This window comes from Cyprinus carpio, chromosome B11 (genome assembly GCF_018340385.1).
Source record: "Cyprinus carpio isolate SPL01 chromosome B11, ASM1834038v1, whole genome shotgun sequence".
Taxonomy (NCBI): Eukaryota; Metazoa; Chordata; class Actinopteri; order Cypriniformes; family Cyprinidae; genus Cyprinus; species Cyprinus carpio.
The window spans coordinates 23,878,342-23,890,524 of record NC_056607.1 but is presented as its reverse complement, the minus strand read 5'-3'; the positions used below and the strand labels follow the sequence as shown (position 1 = coordinate 23,890,524).

General features: G+C 38.8%; 1 long non-coding RNA gene across 1 annotated transcript; it reads left to right on the top strand.

Moving 5' to 3' along the window:
• Nucleotides 1-5,475: 5,475 nt before the first annotated feature.
• On the top strand, nt 5,476-7,795 carry LOC122138959. The gene is made up of 3 exons (XR_006155936.1): nt 5,476-5,526; nt 6,501-6,557; nt 7,075-7,795. It is a non-coding gene; the product is annotated as an uncharacterized LOC122138959 (long non-coding RNA).
• The last annotated feature ends 4,388 nt before the right edge of the window (nt 7,796-12,183 follow it).

Sequence of the window (12,183 nt, the reverse complement as noted above, 5' to 3'; positions counted from 1 at the left end):
CTCTGTAAATAAATATTTTCAACAACAAATATAATTTTTATAATTTGTAAGTGAATTAAAAAACTGTTATGTGCAATTTACGTTTGCATACTTTTTTTGAGTGCTGATTATTGTATTGAAAATAAAATATTAATGAAATTTTAATTTGGGCTCTGTTGTTAATTGTAACCTTATAGTAATGTAAAATGGCTCCATATATAGTCTAGAGTGTCAGACACAAGACGGGAACACAGAGGTAGGTGAACGTGTAGCAGTATTTATTGTAACAGAGGTTTTAGACACAGGTGAAGCAACAGGAATAGTCTTGACACGAAGAAGGTGGGAACTTAGCTCTGGTTGTGATGGAAGTAGATGACAGAATCAGAAGGCGGCACAGAGCAACTGACGAGGAAGGAACAACGGGTATCCAGGGGAACAACAATGGTAGCGAGGGTTCAGGTAAGTACATGTGGGTCAATGCTAGATCAGACGAGGAGTGAGGGGAAGTGATAGTCCTTATATGAGAGCCTTGGTGATGATGGACAGGTGCTCAGAATTCTGGTGATTGTGAACGAGTAGGCGTGGCGTGTGGAGAGGGTGTAGGCTGTGACTCCGTGACATAGAGCAGAAGCTGCGTAGGTTTTTATCCCAATAAGAAAATTTTAACTATAGGCCTTATTATAAATATTCCCAGCATAACTGGTTGTAATTGCATTTTAACTAGTAACAATTTAATTAGAGAGCTCTATAATTAAATTATTACTAACAATGCCAATTAGAGAGCTCTCTAATTCAATTACTTCTAGTAAGAATTCCAATTAGAGAGCTCGACAAATGAATTTTTACTTCCAATTAGAGAGCGCTCTAATTCAATGTTTACTAGTAACAATTTCAATAAGAGAGCTCTTTAATTTAATTCTTACTAGTATAAATGCAATTTTCTAGTAAAAAACCCATTAAAGATATGTTTAACAGTTGCAGGAGTTGCAGCGAGGTGGATTTAGTCTCCTGGCTTCCCTCAGGAACTTGACAACGTAGGCTCCCATCAAGGGACCACAGGTGTAGGCTCCACAACTTGGGCTGGGGGTGCATAACTGTCCCTTTTGCTTGAGAGAGGAGGTCCTTCCTCAGTGAAATTGGCCAAGGGGCTGCAGATGCCAGCTGAACTAACTTGGGGAACCACAATTGATTCTGCCTGGTGGAGCCACTAGAGGGACTGAGTATCTCAAGTCCCAGACTCGTCTGATGACCTGAGGGAGCAGAGCGATCGGAGGAAAGTGTACAGGCATGCATTGGCATGCATTGGGCCATTGGGCAACAAGTGTTGTCTTCTGAGGTGAAGAAGTCAACTTGTCAATTTGTGCAGGAGCACAGGTTGCGATGTGCCCATAATAGGAGGTGTGGTGATTTATGAAGTCCATCACTGTCATGTTATCTAACCGGAAGAGGACATGATGTCTCTTCAGGTCTGGTAGGAAGGTTATTAAGGCCAGAAAAACCACCATCATTTCCAGGCAGTATATATGCAGGCATTTCACCAGGCTGGACCAGAAGCCCTACACCGGTATGCTATCGCACAGTGCCCCTCAACCCGAGTTGGAGGCTTCTGTCATAACCACCTTCCTTCTGGAGGTCAATTCCAGCTGGACACCTGTCTGATACAGGTGAGGGGCATTCAAAGGGGCCACAGCTCTGACATAGCAGTGTGTCACCTTGAGGCTGAGGGTCACGTCCATGCACTCTGTAAAATGCGTGGTGCCAGAGACAGTCCGAATGGAAGGACTTTATACTGGTAAGCCACCCCTTAGAACACAAATCTCAAGAACGGTCTGTGCTGGGGTGGGGGGCTATCTGGATAAGCATCTTTCAGATCCACCAATAACGAAGGCCAGTGTTTATAAATGGACCATAATAATCAAATAACCAAGTCTTTTAAAGCACAAGGAGGAAAGTCCAAAATGAAGCAATAGCAGGCTGGTCAAAGGTAAATGAAACTCAATCATGTTTCTTAAAAGAGAAACAGATAAGGATGTGATTAAATCAGTCCGGTCACAAATAGCCTCGATTATTTCATCTGAAATTCAAATTGTATGTTAAACCAGGAAATAAACTAAAGTTGGATGAAACGAAACGCTGTTGTTTATAATGAGTAAGAAAAGCCTTTAAAACATCTGCTTTGATATTACAGTAGATTTCTGTTTCTCTTATATGTTTCTCTTATCTTATGATAGGTAAAAATTGATAGCCTGAATGCACTGTAAGTCACTTTGGATAAAAGCGTCTGCTAAATGCATAAATTTAATTTAATTTAATTTAATTTAATTCTTATAGTTCTAAAGACATTTAAACACTGGCACATATGTTTTCTGGGAAGCTGCTTTAAAACTGAGGATACTCTGCAACATTTTAACATAATAGTGTGAATTTATACACATCTTAAAAAAAATTAAATATCGTAAACAAAGATTATTGGAGTGTGTTTTACAACAACAAAAAAAACGATGTTATTTGTTTTAACATTTGTATTGTATTACTTGCAATTTCTTTGTAATTAATGGTGAAAATTGTTCAGTGTATGGACACCTCATTACTAATACAACTAAATATAAAGCATATCTATATTTTCACTGTCTCTTATTTTCTTTCCTTTTTCTAGTCTGTACTCTTTTAGACAACATCTGGAACTTTGTGTTTTTAGGACTTCTTGTGCTAAATGAGTACATTTGGATGTAATCTTAAAGTTAGTTTGTCTATATATTTGATGGTTGAAAAAAAAGATAATACAATTATGTATTCACTTATATTGGCGTAAAAACCCTTAAAGTGATAACAGACTGTATGTTTTTACGTACACTGTTTGTCGGAATGCAGTTTAGCAGCATTCATAACGTGAACAAGCAACAGCAACACTTTTTGTAAGCGAAGAAAACAAAAATAACGACTTTATTCAGTAATTCCTTTGTCAACAGTTTCCTCTGTGTCTCTCCATATCACTGTGCTGCTTATGCTCTTCTGTGTCATCCGCGCCACAAGGATGCGCTGTTTTATTTGAAATCAAAGCTAAATACATGTAGAAACAGCGCATCCTTGTGGCACGGATGACACAGAAGAGCATACAGTGATATGAAGAGACACATAGGAGACTGCTGACAAAGGAATTACTGAATAAAGTCTTTATTTTTGTTTTCTTCGCTTACAAAAAGTGTTCCCGTCGCTCCATATAACCCAGATTGCACGTTTGATGGCAGATAGAGTATTCTGACGATGACTTTCATACCTTTCTTGGACCTTGACACTGTTTATTTGGCAGTCTATGGGACAGTCTCAGGCCTCCAGGTTTTCATCCAAAATATCTTAAATTGTGTTCCGAAGACGAACGGAGCTTTTACGGGTTTGGAACGACATGGGGCTAAGTGACAAAATTTTCATTTTGGGGTGGAGTATCCCTTTAATTTTATATAATTTGATTTGACACTGCATGTCCTGATAAAATTATATGGTCTGCTTCACCTTTACAGATGACGATATGTGCGTAAATGAAAAAGTGTTTTGGTGGCTTCAGAAATATGAGGAGTGCAGCAAATCTGAAACATCGGGATATAAAACAGAACGAAATGATCCAGTAGAACAGAATCCAGAGATTTCATTTAATCATTTAGCAGACGCTTTTATCCAAAGCGACTTACAAATGAGAACAATAGAAGCAATCAGATCAACAAGAGAACAACAACGTATACAAGTGCTATGACAAGTCTCAGTTAGTCTAGTACAGAATACGTAGCCAGGGTTTTGTTTTTTTTTTTTTTTTTTTTAAGAATATGATAGACAAGAAAAGAAAAGGTAAGTACTAGTATTAGTTGGGTCAAGTGCAGGCGAAAAAGATGAGTCTTTAGATGTTTTTTGAAAATGAGTAAAGACTCAGCTGTTCGAATTGAGATCGGGAGGTCATTCCACCAGCTGGGCGCAGTCCAGGAAAAAGTCTGTGAGAGTGATTTTGAACCTCTCTGGGATGGCACCACAAGGTGTCTTTCACTTGCAAAGCGCAAACTTCTGGAGGGCACATAAGATTGAACTAATGAGCTTAGGTATGTTGGTGCCGTGCCAGTGGTCGTCTTGTAGGCAAGCATCAGTACCTTGAATTTGATGCGAGCGGCTACTGGTAGCCAGTTTAACCTGATGAGGAGAGGAGTAACGTGAGCTGTTTTTGGCTCATTGAAGACAACCCTCACTGCTGCATTCTGGATCAGTTGCAGAGGCTTGATAGTACATGCAGGAAGGCCCGCCAGGAGAGCATTACAATAGTCCAGTCTGGAGAGAACAAGAGCTTGGACAAGAAGTTGGGTGGCTTGCTCTGACAGGAAGGGTCTAATCTTCCTAATGTTGTATAAGGCAAATCTGCAGGACCGGGTCATTGTAGCAATATGGTCTGTGAAGCTTAACTGATGATCCATCACAACTCCTAGGTTCCTGGCTGTCCTGGAAGGAGTTATGGTTGATGAACCCAGCTGTATAGAGAAGTTGTGATGAAACGATGGGTTAGCTGGAACCACCAGCAGTTCAGTCTTAGTAAGGTTGAGCTAAAGGTGATGGTCATTCATCCAGCTAGAAATGTCACTCAGACAGGCTGAAATGCGAGCAACTACCGTCGGGTCATCTAGTTGGAATGAGAAGTAGAGTTGAGTGTCATCAGCGTAGCAGTGATAGGAAAAGCCATGCTTCTGAATGACAGATCCTAATGATGTCATGTAGATGGAGAAGAGAAGTGGTCCAAGTACTGAGCCTTGAGGAACCCCAGTAGCAAGTTGTTGTGACTTAGAAACTTCACCCCTCCAAGACACCATGAAGGATCTATCAGAAAGGTAGGAGTTAAACCACTGGAGTGCTGTTCCAGAGATGCCTATCTTTCTGAGGGTGGACAGGAGAATCTGGTGATTAACGGTGTCAAAAGCAGCAGACAGGTCCAGCAAAATGAGTACTGAGGATTTTGAAGCTGCTCTTGCCAGTCGCAGGGCTTCAGTAACCGAGAGCAGGGCAGTCTCAGTTGAGTGCCCGCTTTTGAAGCCAGATTGGTTGCTGTCCAGGAGATTGTTCTGTACAAGAAACATAGAGAGCTGGTTGAACACAGCTCATTCAAGTGTCTTTGCAATGAATGGAAGAAGGGATACCGGTCTGTAGTTTTCTACACTCTAAAAAACAATTCAAGGGATATGTTACCACTACATAATTTAATACATTGTTGTAAATTAAAAATTCTAAATTGTTAATTTGATTAAACCTTTTAAGTTGCCAGCATTATTTTAATGAGTTGTCATGACAGAATAATGTTGATAATTACATCAACTTAATAATGTATGGAATTTAAACATAAATATATGTGTTGATTAGTTTAAAACAATATTTACGTTGTAGCAACCCAATGAAATTGGCTTGTTAACTTAATTTTTCCACACCATTTGAGTTCAGGATTTCAAAGCTCCTCCCCCACTTAACGAGAGCAAGTTCAGACATGTTTCAGGCTGACCAGTATGACACAAAGGACATTTCAAGGTGAGTAATCTGAGTTTTATTTCATTTACAAATAAATTATCTCCATTTAACTAGAGGTTTAGCTATACCTGGTAATACAGTTGATGTTAGCAGTGTAATTTGACCAGGATAGCAGTGGATAAGAATGTTAAAACGTTTTCATTGAAAAATATGCTCAGCCAGAGAGGGAATTTCATTTGTGCTGTAAATAGGAAAATATTTAAGGCACAGACACATTTTTAAAAATCTGTCTTCATTCACACAGATAGCATTCAAGTTTTATTGTAGGCAGTTTGCTGTTTGACCAACATTAACAGACTTTTGATCTCTGTAAAAAAGATAGTAGAGGCAGTTTTTATACTGTGTGTTTTTGTGTTAGTACAACCTGCAGAAAGAGATATTCTGGATTTTGGTCACTGTTGTTATGCAACCTAAAATTTGTATTTTATTTTCCTGCACTTAAAGGCATACAGTCAATTACTGTTAAATTATCGTTCAGGGAATCTTCTGGCATCAATTACGAATATCTACTGGTTGCTGAGATTTGCATGAACAGTTAATGCAAATGTACTATGACATTCTAGGCTGATCAGTATTTTTTTTTTATGTTGGCCCATATCTAAAAATGGGTTTGGGGTGTAAAATGTGTAAATTTGAAACCAAAACACAAATAGCATTGCTAAAACATTACAGGCTATACCATGGTCATGGTGGGCAACCACTGCCATGCCTTTATCAAGTTTTTGTTCTTTCAGAACATGGGGTAGCCTTAGATCACATTTATCAAGACATCACTCTAAGGGAACTCAGGAAAGATTCAGATCTGCAGAAAGTATCTCTTTTACTTGTCCTTGTTGCAATGCCAAGACAATCTCCACAGAAAGAGAATTATTTGAACACCTGGGTCGGCATTTGAAAAAACATGAGACTGTCATCTGTATATTTTAGAACTGCAATTTCAGCACTAATATTTATGATACATTTGCTTCCCACAGAAGCAGAAAACATACTCCTCACTCATTGATGGACTTCAAGGAAGACATAATAAAAAGGTTTGTAAGTTCAGCCAAAACACAGATCAACACAGTGATGTGGAAATTCAAGGTAGGGAGCTGCCTGATGATGGTCAAGATCCTGCACTGCTCTCTTTCAGTTCAAATTTTAGGTATATTACACTGGCCACACACTGGGTCTACCCAGGTCAGTGATATCATAACAATGGGCTATTTAGTTTAATAAAGAGATGTATGGAAAAAGACTTGTAAAAATGTGTATGGCTGTTGCTTTTCACTTAACCATTTGAATTATTTTCATGAAACTTACTATTATTTTTTATGATAAAATATTTTTGATCGTTACTTATTGATGAAACTTGGCCATTTCAGTAAATAAACTAATTGCATAGTCATTAAAATAAAATTTAAAAAAAGTTAAAATAGAGTTAAAGTTAAAATAGAACAAAGTTTCCAGTGATTAACTGAATTAAGTAAGATAAACTTAAAAAATCAGCAATAATAATCCAATTCATTAGGTCTAACATGCTATCTATATTTTCTCTTGCTTTACAAGAACACACAAGAGTTTGAGGAAGACATTGAAAGGCAAGTGAAGACAATTGCCTTCATCGGTGATCAACCTACTTCAGGATTTGACCACAAGACGGCAACCATTGTGGTTGAGGGCATCAAAATCCTGAATGGAATGGATATCTCAAGGTGCTGTGCTCTGCTGATGGGCATACTATATGCTCTGAATCTGAGTTACCCCAAGGAACTTAAATATACCTGTGAAGTGTTTCAGAAGCTGTTTCTTGAACTTGATGGACTGAAACCCAGTGCAAAAGTAATGCGTCTGAAGAACAATATTTTCTGAAATCTCTGCTTGTTCCAGAGGAAATTTTGTTCACTTTTTTATTTTTATTTTTTTGTAATTTGAAGTCTACTGTAGGCTGAACTTTGTGTTATATTTCATACTGCTTGAAAAACTGAGGTTAATATATGAATGTCAGTAGCATTTATATATGCTTGTTTGTGACAGTAGCAATCTTAGATGTTTTAAAAATGGGGTTTACTGTGAAGAAATAGTTTTAAAGTTTAAAGATTTACAGATTGTTTGACACTGTGGAAAAATATGTAAATGCCAATAACTTTGCTGTGTTGGAATTAATTCATTGTGATGGCGTAACTGAGTATGCATACAAAAGGCAAATCTGTAGGGCCAGTTTGTTTATAAGTTGTGGGGAGCACACATTTTTGTTTTGTAAATTGTGCAAAGTGCAAAATTTTGAAACTCAATTTTCAAAAAAAAAAAAAAAAGTTAACTAACAAAATTGTTGTTGAATGAATAAAAAAAAAGCTAAACAATTAAAGCAACTTAATTTTTTATAGGTTGTGAACTTGAAAACTTGCATTTATGATTATGGTAATTAAGTACATAACACTGAATTTATTTTAAAATGTATGTAAAAAAAAAAATAGTTGGAACAACTTAATTTTTTCAAGTACTCAACTTAAAAAATTTAGTTTATGCTACTTAAAAATACCTCTGTCTAAAGAGTAAAAGGTAATTTGTCTAACTCAATATATAGTTGCTGGCTGAACGTAATGTTGTTAGAAGTTGTCATAACGCAAATATATTGATGCAAACTGTTGCGTTTGATTTTTTTTGTTTGAGCTACACAATATTTTTTAGAGTGTAGAAGTGCTGGATTTAGAGATGGCTTCTTCAGCAGTGGGCTTACTTCTTTATTTGTGAAGAAAACTGCAAAGTTGTCAGCTGTAAGAGTCAGTTGTTAATTTTGTCGTGGTGGTATGATGTTTTAGCAGTGAAGACATTTGCAGAGAAGGAAGAGAGGAGAGACTGATACACACTGAGGTCGGTAGAGTTTCTTGATTTATGCCATTTCCTCTCTGCAGCCCTGAGTTTAGAGTGATGTTGACGGAGAACATCGGACAGCCAGGGGGCAGATGGGGTGGTGCGTGCTGGTCTAGACGACAGTGGGCAAAAGTTGTCCAAGCAAGAGGTTAGAGTGGAGCAAAAAGTGTCTGTAGCACTGTTCGTGTCCAGAGCTAAAAACTGCGAGAGTGAAGGAAGTGAGGATGAAACCACAGAGGATAGACGAGATGGAGAGAGTGAGCGTAGGTTCCGTAGAAAGGTGACCTGCGTTAGAGCATGTGCCGCTTCAGGAGTAAATGCTAGGTTAGCAGTTATGAGGAAGTGGTCTGAGGTGTGCAGTGGAGCAACTAAAGAGTTGTCCACGGAGTAACAGCGTGTGTAGATTCCAGTCCAGTTGGTTGCCCGATTTGTGAGTTGCTGTAGTAGACACTCGCTTGAGATCAAATGAGGCGAGCAGAGTGTTGAAGTCAGCAGCCTGGGGTTTATCTAGGTGGATGTTGAAGTCACCAAGCAGTACCAGAGGAGTACCATCTTTAGGATAGTTTGATAGCAGCACATCCAACTCCTCCAAGAAGTTTCCCAGTTTGATCCAAGTCTCAGTCAGTGCCATGAGGTTGAGACCGGAATGAGTAGCAATAGAAGAAATCAATTCTGCTTTGTTAACAGCAGACTGGCAGTTCCAGAGACCAACTGGAATAGAGAGCGTAGTAGTAGAGGTCAGAGGGACAGGCCGTAGATTTGTCGGGCAGGCCTTCCTTCGACGTACATAGCGTGCTCTCCGAGTGTTAGTAGTGATAGTAGAGATCTGAAAGCAATAGTGACACCAAGTGACCAAAATAAGTATTTGAGGACAAGTTGTACAAAAATTGAAGGGGAGAAAAGCAATACTCAAGTGCCCTGTGGGTGTCCTTGCTCGGTGGAGTCGCACAGGTGGAGTCGATGGTCTTTACACTCGTCTGTCTTCAGACGAGGAGGCTTCACACGAAGGCTGCTGCGACCGCTGCCGCGGTGACACCTACCACTTATATATTTGCCTGATTACCTGTGATTGAAGTCAGCTGGTCACGGCTCCCTATTTAGCAGACCGAAACTGGCCAGTCCCGCGATAGGCAAACGCAAAACCAAGCACCACTTCAGCACGTATTTACCAGACTAAGACACACAGTAAATAAAGCAAAGTTTTCCTAGCAACGACGATCACGCAGTAGTCTAATGAGAAAACAAGGCAAAACACTTACAAACTGCTGTCCTTATCTGTTGCTCGACTGTTTCTTCAGAGATGTCTATCAAAACACCCAGAAAGCCAGGTGTAGACCGACGTCGACATAGTGTGTCCTGGTGACATATTTTTAGTCATTGGGGGGGTCCGTGTAAGTCTGCGCGCACCATGTACAAGAGCACACGTTGAAATTAAGGCAGAAGAGTCCACTATGTGGAAATATGCACAGTTGTGTCAAACTCCTCCACAGTTGAGTAAATTTTGGCCTTGTCTCAAATGGCACACTCCATGTGCACTTGCACCCTTAGCATGCCACATGCTTGTGTCTGTTAAATCCTCTAGACCGCAGGGTGTCCTGTTCACCATTTTAGCTTTCTGATGAGCACTGTGCCCTCGATGCGAGCTCTGCAGCAGACTTCTACCCGACTATCAAAACAGCATACAGCACAGAAGTGTGGACTCAGAAAAAAGTTTAGGAAAAAGTTTTACAAAAAGTGTTCGAGACAGAGAAGAAAGTGTAAAATGAAGTACCTCAAATGCTTACCTTTCTGTTTAAAATATGTTAAACATTTGAAAAAAAAAAAAAAAAAAAAAATACAGTGCATAGCAAATACAGTCTGTTTACAGTCTGACAAGGCCATGATTACCACTGTGTGACATCCCCTCTTCTTTTTATAACAGTCTGCAGACGTCTGGGGACTGAGGAGACAAGGTGCTCAAGTTTAGGAATAGGAATGTTGTCCCATTCTTGTCTAATACAGGCTTCTAGTTGCTCAACTGTCTTAGGTCTTCTTTGTCGCATCTTCCTCTTTATGATGCGCCAAATATTTTCTATGGGTGAAAGATCTGGACTGCAGGCTGGCCATTTCAGCACCCGGATCCTTCTTCTACACAGCCATGATGTTGTAATTGATGCAGTATGTGGTCTGGCATTGTCATGTTGGAAAATGCAAGGTCTTCCCTGAAAGAGACGACGTCTGGATGGGAGCATATGTTGTTCTAGAACTTGGATATACCTTTCAGCATTGATGGTGCCTTTCCAGATGTGTAAACTGGCCATGCCACACGCACTCATGCAACCCCATACCATCAGAGATGCAGGCTTCTGAACTGAGCACTGATAACAACTTGGGTTGTCCTTATCCTCTTTAGTCCGGATGACATGGCATCCCAGTTTTCCAAAAAAACTTCAAATTTTGATTCGTCTGACCACAGAACAGTTTTCCACTTTGCCACAGTCCATTTAAATGAGCATTGGCCCAGAGAAATGCCTGCACTTCTGGATCATGTTTAGATATGGCTTCTTTTTTGACCTATAGAGTTTTAGCCGACAACGGCGAATGGCACGGTGGATTGTGTTCACCGACAATGATTTCTGGAAGTATTCCTGAGCCCATGTTGTGATTTCCATTACAGTAGCATTCCTGTATGTGATGCAGTGCTGTCTAATGGCCCGAAGATCACGGGCATCCAGTATGGTTTTCCGGCCTTGACCCTTACGCACAGAGATTGTTCCAGATTCCCTGAATCTTTGGATGATAATATGCACTGTAGATGATAATAACTTCAAACTCTTTGCAATTTTTCTCTGAGAAACTCCTTTCTGATATTGCTCCACTATTTTTCGCCGCAGCATTGGGGGAATTGGTGATCCTCTGCCCATCTTGACTTCTGAGAGACACTGCCACTCTGAGAGGCTCTTTTTATACCCAATCATGTTGCCAACTGACCTAATAAGTTGCAAATTGGTCCTCCAGCTGTTCCTTATATGTACATTTAACTTTTCCAGCCACTTACTGCTACCTGTTCCAACTTTTTTGGAATTTTTAGCTCTCATGAAATCCAAAATGAGCCAATATTTGGCATGACATCTTCAAAATGACTCACTTTCAACATTTGATATGTTACCTATATTCTATTGTGAATAAAAAAAAAAAAAAAAAGTTCATAAGATATGTAAACTATTCCATTCCTTTTTTACTCACAATTTGTACAGTGTCCCAACTTTTTTGGAATCGGGTTTGTACAAGACAAATCAAGCAAAACTGCTCTAGAAGATTATGAATATGTTGGCAAAATTATCCCCTATTAATCTCTACTTACGTGGGTCAGCTTGTACAAACTTAAGTCTTAAGTTCTTTTGTATCGAACGATTTAACGAAACAAAACCCAAATAAACAAACAGGGAAAGCTTGAGAGAGAGAGATTTAATTAAAAAAATAAAAAGTAATAATTAATCTGCACACCAAACAGTATTTATTTACTTAACTTTTTTATTCATAATGTCTTAAATTTTATAAATAATTAATATTATTTAATTCATTTAATTTATAATATTGATATGAATTAACTTAATATTAATTAATAATAATATTAGTTTAATTAATATTGGTTGACTTTGAGGTTGAGTTTGAGGGGAAATAAGGCCTTTATCTGGACTATACAGTACATGAGACTCTTAACTATTGTTAAGGGATAGATAATGATTACACCGTTTATCTTCACTAACTGTAATAATTAACATGTAACTGCACAGTCAGTGCACAATATAAGTGACCTTTACA